At 37.4% G+C, this 7,273-nt stretch overlaps 1 long non-coding RNA gene across 1 annotated transcript; it reads left to right on the forward strand.

The window, feature by feature from the left end:
* The first annotated feature begins 3,602 nt into the window (after positions 1-3,602).
* LOC149111710 (uncharacterized) lies at positions 3,603-5,735 on the forward strand. Its single transcript, XR_016207006.1, has 2 exons — positions 3,603-3,806; positions 5,521-5,735. It is a non-coding gene; the product is annotated as an uncharacterized LOC149111710 (long non-coding RNA).
* Positions 5,736-7,273: the final 1,538 nt, after the last annotated feature.

Consider the following 7,273-nt stretch of genomic DNA (forward strand, 5'->3'; position numbering starts at 1 on the left):
TTTTGGGTCATTTCTTTTCCACTTTTGTAACATTCTCGGTTGTTAGTATTAAGGCTTTACATTCTTTTTGTTGCTTCCCTGGCATTTAATCGAAATAGGTCACTGTTAAATGTTTGTTTCAAAATAGAACGATCACAAAACCTATTTTTGCGAGAAGAAAGTCAGAAGGCAAAACAAATACCAGTTTCCGAATGATCTCGGGATGTTTACTTGAAATGTTTGTTCCTTTTAGCTTTTAGTCTATATAGACTCTATTCTGACACTAACTTCTTACCATCTTAGAGAGATTGTGGTAATATTCGATCTTTTCCCTATTTCCCCTAGTAAGCAAATATGACAAGATTGTTTTGGCCTATTCTACGCGGGCTCTAAAACAAAAATGAACGGCTTTGTTATATACATGAAGCCTGTAAAACAAAAAGTTTGGATTTTCATAATATAACTCTCTTTATTGATATGTCTCGTTTGATCTATCAATATTTTAACATAGACCTGAGGCTTTTAGGAAAAAAAATTGATTTTTATTTAAAGTTTCTCCTCAATTCCCTCAATTCTCAAATGATACTTGGACGCAGAGAAAACACCACTAAATATAGAATTTTGTCCTGAAAGCCTCGGAGCAATGTTAAAATATTAATATATCGAACGTGCTCTTTTAAGGCTTACACATAGTAGTAGAACTAGAAATAGAAGTAGTCATTTTATACGTGGCCATAACTATCATGCACTTTCTTGGACAATACCTTTGAAAAACATTCAGATCTAATCCGAGGATCTGTTCTTTCCCTAAGTTGCCGTTACCAACGATCAGGTGAAAAAGTGTTCTTTACCACCGGAGCTCTGAATATTTGTCGCCACACAAAGAGGGCTTTAGACATCATTAATATTGCGAAAAAACTGTACTACGCTTGCAGCTTGCTTTTTAGAACTCAAACTTCTCCACCGAGACTTGGTCATACATCAGGAACAAAACACAAGAAACTTATTTGAATTGAAGAATTTACAAAGTTGCGTTTGCGGTCGGTACGTAGAAAAAAGTTTATTGCAGTGTGATCAGTTCCGTTTATTGACAATTTATATATATATATATATATATATATATATATATATATATATATATATATATATATTTTTTTTTTTTTTTTTTTTGGCTGTTGCTAAGCTGCATGACATCATACTGACGAGACTGCTTACAGAATGCTCGCTTAGGTCAATTACAGAATGAGAATCAGAAGGCCTTACTTGTGAGGTTTTGACTGTTGACAAGGTGATACCTTTCTCATACCTGATATAATTTGCATAAGTCAGAATGGGACACTACCCAAGATACTTGAATTCAGCACCTCGTGAGCATGGTTTCGGTGAAAAAAAAAATCATAATTTAAAAAATTATTAACCGCTTACTTGCCGAACGAGAGGGCCGTAATGAGGAGTATTGGCCCGAGGTCGTGGCGGTACGTACAAAAACTTTCGATGGCCAATATTTCCCAATCAGGCCCGAGCAAGATGCATGGGTTACTGAGTAGTTTATTAAATGGCAGGAAACAGAAAAATAAAAAAAAATTACTGACCAAGAGAGGACCTATATCAGAATATACATTTTTCAATCAGTCTAGGATTGAGACAATGTCGTGGCTTCGATGTGTTTAAATTTGCAAGGTTACGAAAGTGACTAAATCAGTGATTCCCGCTCCCACAGAGTAATACAAGGAGGAAAATCTTACTTACAGCAACTTTGATTTCAAAATCTGTCACAATATGTCCTGAAATTTATATTTTCAAAGCAACATCTTTGAAATCGCTTACACACTAGGTGTAATGCCAGGGCAAGGATGACGGATTTCGGGACTTTCTTTTAATTAAGACGGCATCTTTATTTACATTCGACTGCAGTAAGGCCCAGGTCAAACGTCGAACTTGAGTAGTTTTCTATTACATTCGATATTTAAGAAAATGTTTAAAAAAACGAGCAGCACTGTTTTATCGGATTTAAAACACGAGGCATACCCGAATGTTGTAAACCCGATAAAAACACATGCTACGAGTGTTTTTGAACAGCTTCTAAAAACGTTTGTAGTACATCTACTGATTTGTAGAATAATCCTTGGGTTTATTATTATTTTTCATGAGAAAATCGGCTGTAAATTTTGGCCCTGTCTTTATTAAATTTAAAGACATTCATTAAACATTCATATTTTTGTATTGCCTTTATGAATTATTATTGACGTTTTAAATTAGCTCTATTTTATAATTCTTATGTTGAAGTTATCGTGATAACTGTATATAGTTTCTGCTGACTCAATAAATGTAGATGAAGTCGCAGACGTGCTAAACTTAGAGAGTTAGGTTCAGGATAAGCTCGACATTTGACTCAACTGAGTTCCTCCGAGTTAATTTGGATCGACCAAACACTTCTTGGTGGATTCAAATTCAATTTAAGTTCCACATTGGACCCAACGGTCGAGTTTTACCCGTTCGGATCAACTCAGATTGCAATTTAGTTCGTCTCATGTGAAGTTCGACGTCTGACCTGGGCCTAAAGCGAACACTTTTAATACTCTTTTTTGGTATACGTTACACGCCATGTATACCCTCCAATCAAACTCCGGGGGTAATTTTGGCCTTCTCTCTCCATCCAATCCCGGTCAAAGAACCATTTTAATATTTAAATATCCCACCTTAATTGGAACGAGAAAATTGTGCAATCAAACAATAGCGATCATATACAACCATATCAGTGTGGACCCAAACGTTTGAAAATTTGAAAATTCTGGAGTGATTGCTTGCAGTGTCCCGCACATGTAAAAAAACCTTCATCACTCACGCTTGTTCGGTGAAGACGGCTGGAAAATGGCCCCGTTCTCTTTTTTGCTCAGTTACTTCGTCCCGGTCCAAAAGGACCAAAAAGAGGCGCTTAGCCAAAATCCCACTTTATTACCCACTAAGTTACTTCAGAGTGCCAATAATGAATATTAAAAATTAACCAATCCGATTGCTCCATTTCCAGTCCAATATTTCTAAAGTATTGGACTGAGCGAGACGTGCAAAACCATCCATATGACGATATATTGTACCTACAGATCTATTCGTTTTCATGGAGTTTTTCACAATGATTCTCTCTGAAACAGAGGGAAAGGTTAACTCGGAACTAAGGGTACGGTCCATCGATCTTCTGTTGCAGTTCAGTCATGGCTCTGAAGATTCATCTGTTCATGTTGCTGGTTATCTTGGGCATCACTGCGCATGCTCAGTTGTCCGGACACCCACAAGGTAAGAAATGCGTAGTAGACCATCGAGAACAAATTTGTGTTGATATACGAGCAGAACTCATGTTTCTTGTTTTGTTTTTTGTTTTTGTTTAATTTTCTGTTCTTTGTGTCGTTTTTGCCCCTCTGTGTAGTGTAGCCTACAAGCTTTAGCAGTGTAATGTAACACAGTGTTAGAAATGTGAAACAGACTATCGATGACAAATTTGTTTTGGTATACTAGTCAAACTCTACTAATGTGAGTTAAGATTGGGAGAAAATAAACTAGATACGTTCCGTGTTAGGAATAGAAGAGCAAGCGGTCAATACTTTAATGATGACCAGTGAAATCCTATGGAAGGTCTGAAATATTTTATGCCCTTATTTCAATCGATAAAAATGTTACAGAAATTATTTTCTAGGTGAGGTACGTCACAGGGATTGCCCAGTGATTAGGACAGACTACACTTGCGTGGCTGCCAAAAAATGTCCATCAACCTTCCCGATTAACATGGATCATCAGTTCTTCTGTCCACTAGATACAGAGTTATGCTGCCGCAAGTAAGAATTTATATCACAAGTTACGTTAACCTCACGAACTAAAATTCGTTTGCCTCCTTCACAGTCGAACATTATAATTTTACCCCCGATTTTTCAAATCAGTTTTCTTTTCCCTTGGAAGATTCTGCTGTACGTTTGATTTATGAAGCTCAATGACTTGTATAGAATTTAATGTTTTTGGTTTGAGATCATCACTTTTTATCATTTTGTAGCCACGATGTTAGTCTTGTGGTTCTAGAGCGCGACTGCCCCCAGAGTGAGTCAAGCTCCGAACACTGCTGTCCCATCGATGTTCATGTTTGGGTTTGTCTGCTGGCCTTGGTCTGTACCTCCCACAAAGATCCTGATTAGGTTTCTTGTTCTTTAAACTTTAGTTTATATTGGTTGTTTAGAGAGCTTAATAGTTCACTTCTGAAAGTGAAAGTGTTTGGGTTAGGATTCTAAAGATCTTTAACCCTCCAAGGTCAGTTCGTCCCGAGCGTCCCACACAAACTGTAGCTACAGATAAGCTACTTGAGGTGGCTCAAAACACTTTCCACTACTTAGATTTTGATGGGTCGTTCTAACCACTCTTTATCACTTGATGCTACAATCATGGTACCAAAAAACTGTCCAATCATTGATGAACACGTTGTTATCATTTTCGTGACACAATAAGTTACCATAGCAACAGTATGACCTCCTAAAAACACCCTTGATTACAGCTTTAGGCTTATAATTCAAAACCGGCACAGTAAATTTTTTTTTATATTATCAACTTTTGATAAGCATGATAAGACGCAAGTTTTGGCAAAGCTTAAAAAAAAGTTTTTACATGGGGTTCAGAGCCGCCTTAAATTTTCTAGGCACCCTCCCCCAAGATCCCTCCTATCCTCGTCTCGATGTTAGTTGGATTTCCAAAATTTGTGTTGAGACTGAGACGGGGAAAATTCTTCTGACCAACTCCTTATTGGAAAACCTCGTTTACCGCTAATGAGTCTTACATCAAAAGCAGGAAAGGAAAATTGTGGGCTAAATGATTTAAAGGTAGCTTAAAGTGAAAAATAAAAGGTTGATTAACTATTAAAAAACATAGCGAATTCATGACAAAGCCCTTAGCTATATTCATCAACATGATAAGGTATTACTAAATTCAGTCGCCAGAGGAGCAATTTTTGCCTTGACCAAGGGCTAACATTAGAAATAAAATAGAACAGTGGTTACTGGAGATATATATAAAAAATTCCTCTTTCCTGCATGTAGAAACTCACAAACTTTTAAATACGACATAAGCATAAACAGAAACATAAGTGTAATGGTAGTGAGAATGCTCACAAGAAAAGTATAAGCACGAGCACTCAGTTGTGAGGACGCGCACAATACAAGAACAAGCACAAGTATAAGCGCAAGCAGAACAAAAACGCTTGTTCTTCTTGTGCTTGTGAGAAAGCGCTGCTGTATCAATAAGCAAAAGCATAAACATCCTCTGCCATCTTGTTTTACTGTATGAAGGAGTTATGAAACCGAAAATAAGGGAACTATCCAAATTTAACGAGCGAAAGTGCTTGTGTTTTGGGAGTCCTCGATATCGTTATGCTTATGCACTTGCTTGTGCTTATGTCGTAGGGAAAACCAGGCTTAGTAAAGAGGCTAAATAACTGTGATTTCAATACGCGTCTTTTTTGGACAATGGTGTTCTAGAGATACTCATTGTAGTATTTTACTTATTTTGTAGATAATCGCAGTGGAAGCTGGTGTTGGTAGCTGGCTAGCCCGCCCAACTTTGGACGTCTGAAATAAAGCGATGTGAAATTCATAACATTTCATGATCTCTGTATCCGTTAGACAAGCCTCATACTTAGTGATTAATGTGCTGTTATTAACTAAACTTTAAATTCGGGCGACTAAGTGCGGCCTAAACAATAAAATAAAAGTCCAAGCATAAGCTAACATACTGTGTTACGTGTCACTGTCTCTCATAGAGTATAAAATCGTATGAAAAACATGGTTCAAAGACAAAAATTAGTAGAATGTGCTACAATATTTGCACTCTTGGTGACAACTTCTAGTTAATTACAAATAATTTAATGACAAAATTGTGAACTATTTGTTAAAACAATTGTACCTTGGGGCGGATCTACTGGGAATGAGCGGCTCGGGGGCCTCGATCAGACCCCTAAATTAAAAAGCAACACGACATTATATACCCTGACTTGGCCTGAGAATGCCGGAAATCCCATTTCCGAGGACCTCAGTATTAAATATTTTCCGGGGAAGGTTGCCACCGGTACCCCGACAAGGGACAGCCTTGGACGGTCCATATGTTGAATCCCCTTTTCTAAAATCCTTTATCCGCCCCAAGTACCTGAACATAACGCTGTTCGGTCTGTATGGGACAAACTTCTCCCCGGTCCTAAGAGACAAGAGAGATATTCCTCTCATGATTTGAGACGTTGTTCATCTTTATCGCAAATGGAATGGTTGACTCAATTCTACATTTTCTTTATGGTTTCTGTACCCTAATCTTCGATAAATGTTGTTACATCATAATGCATTTACATGGACCGAACCAAGAGCCATGGTATGTGCGCGGGCTGTAATCTAATAACTAGGGCTTCCGTGGGAAAGCCCGAGTCTAATAATGCAAGCGATTTTATCTTGGGTGCCAAATCATGGTTCATAGTGCCAGGTGTTTCTAACGGAGAGCGCCGAAACTGGGATGTAAATTGCGACAGCTTCCTAACGTTATGGAATGCTGAGTTTTGGGAAGAAAGTTTAAAAAAGAATCATGTCTTATGGGCTCATCTTGAATACAAAGATACCACGTATTTTCAAAACGGGTCGGTCCATGGATTCTAAAGGCTGAAAGCTAGCCAAATTAGCAGAATTTAGATTAGTTCTCACGAGGTAACAAATGAGCCATATATGAGAACAGTTAGGAAAACACCGACCAAACTATGCCTACTGACTTAACTATGATGTTGAGACAAACACTTCAGTAGTTGAAAAAAAAAAAAAAAAAAAAAAAAAAGACAACAACAACAACAGCAACAACAACAATAAAAAAAGGATCTTCGAGTACAGATTCGCGATTAGAAGTTCGAAGGTGAAGCAAACAGCAATCAATATTTGGATGAAGAGTTATTCAGCGAAACAACTTGAATAGTGACAGGTGACATACGAAATAATTTCTCGGGCATTTTGTCAAAATTCGAAGAATTTTTTGAACCTTTCGCAAGACAAACTATATTTCATCACTCGAGTGAACCAGTTAATTACCCTTCTCATCGTAATCTTTGACGGTATTCAAATAAATACACAAAATATTTCATAGTGACGCTGAAATTTCAGAGTTAACGCTAAAATTTGGCGCCAAAATTAAGGAGTAGTTTGTGACCTATGATAGAACATTTGAAACTCCTACTATTTAAAGCATGTCATAAATTATGCTAAGTTAACAGAGGCGTGGAGGGCAAGTCATTGTCTGA

Source organism: Orbicella faveolata, unplaced genomic scaffold, assembly GCF_042242905.1.
Source record: "Orbicella faveolata isolate gen_17 unplaced genomic scaffold, um_ofav_v1 contig_2, whole genome shotgun sequence".
NCBI lineage: Eukaryota > Metazoa > Cnidaria > Anthozoa > Scleractinia > Merulinidae > Orbicella > Orbicella faveolata.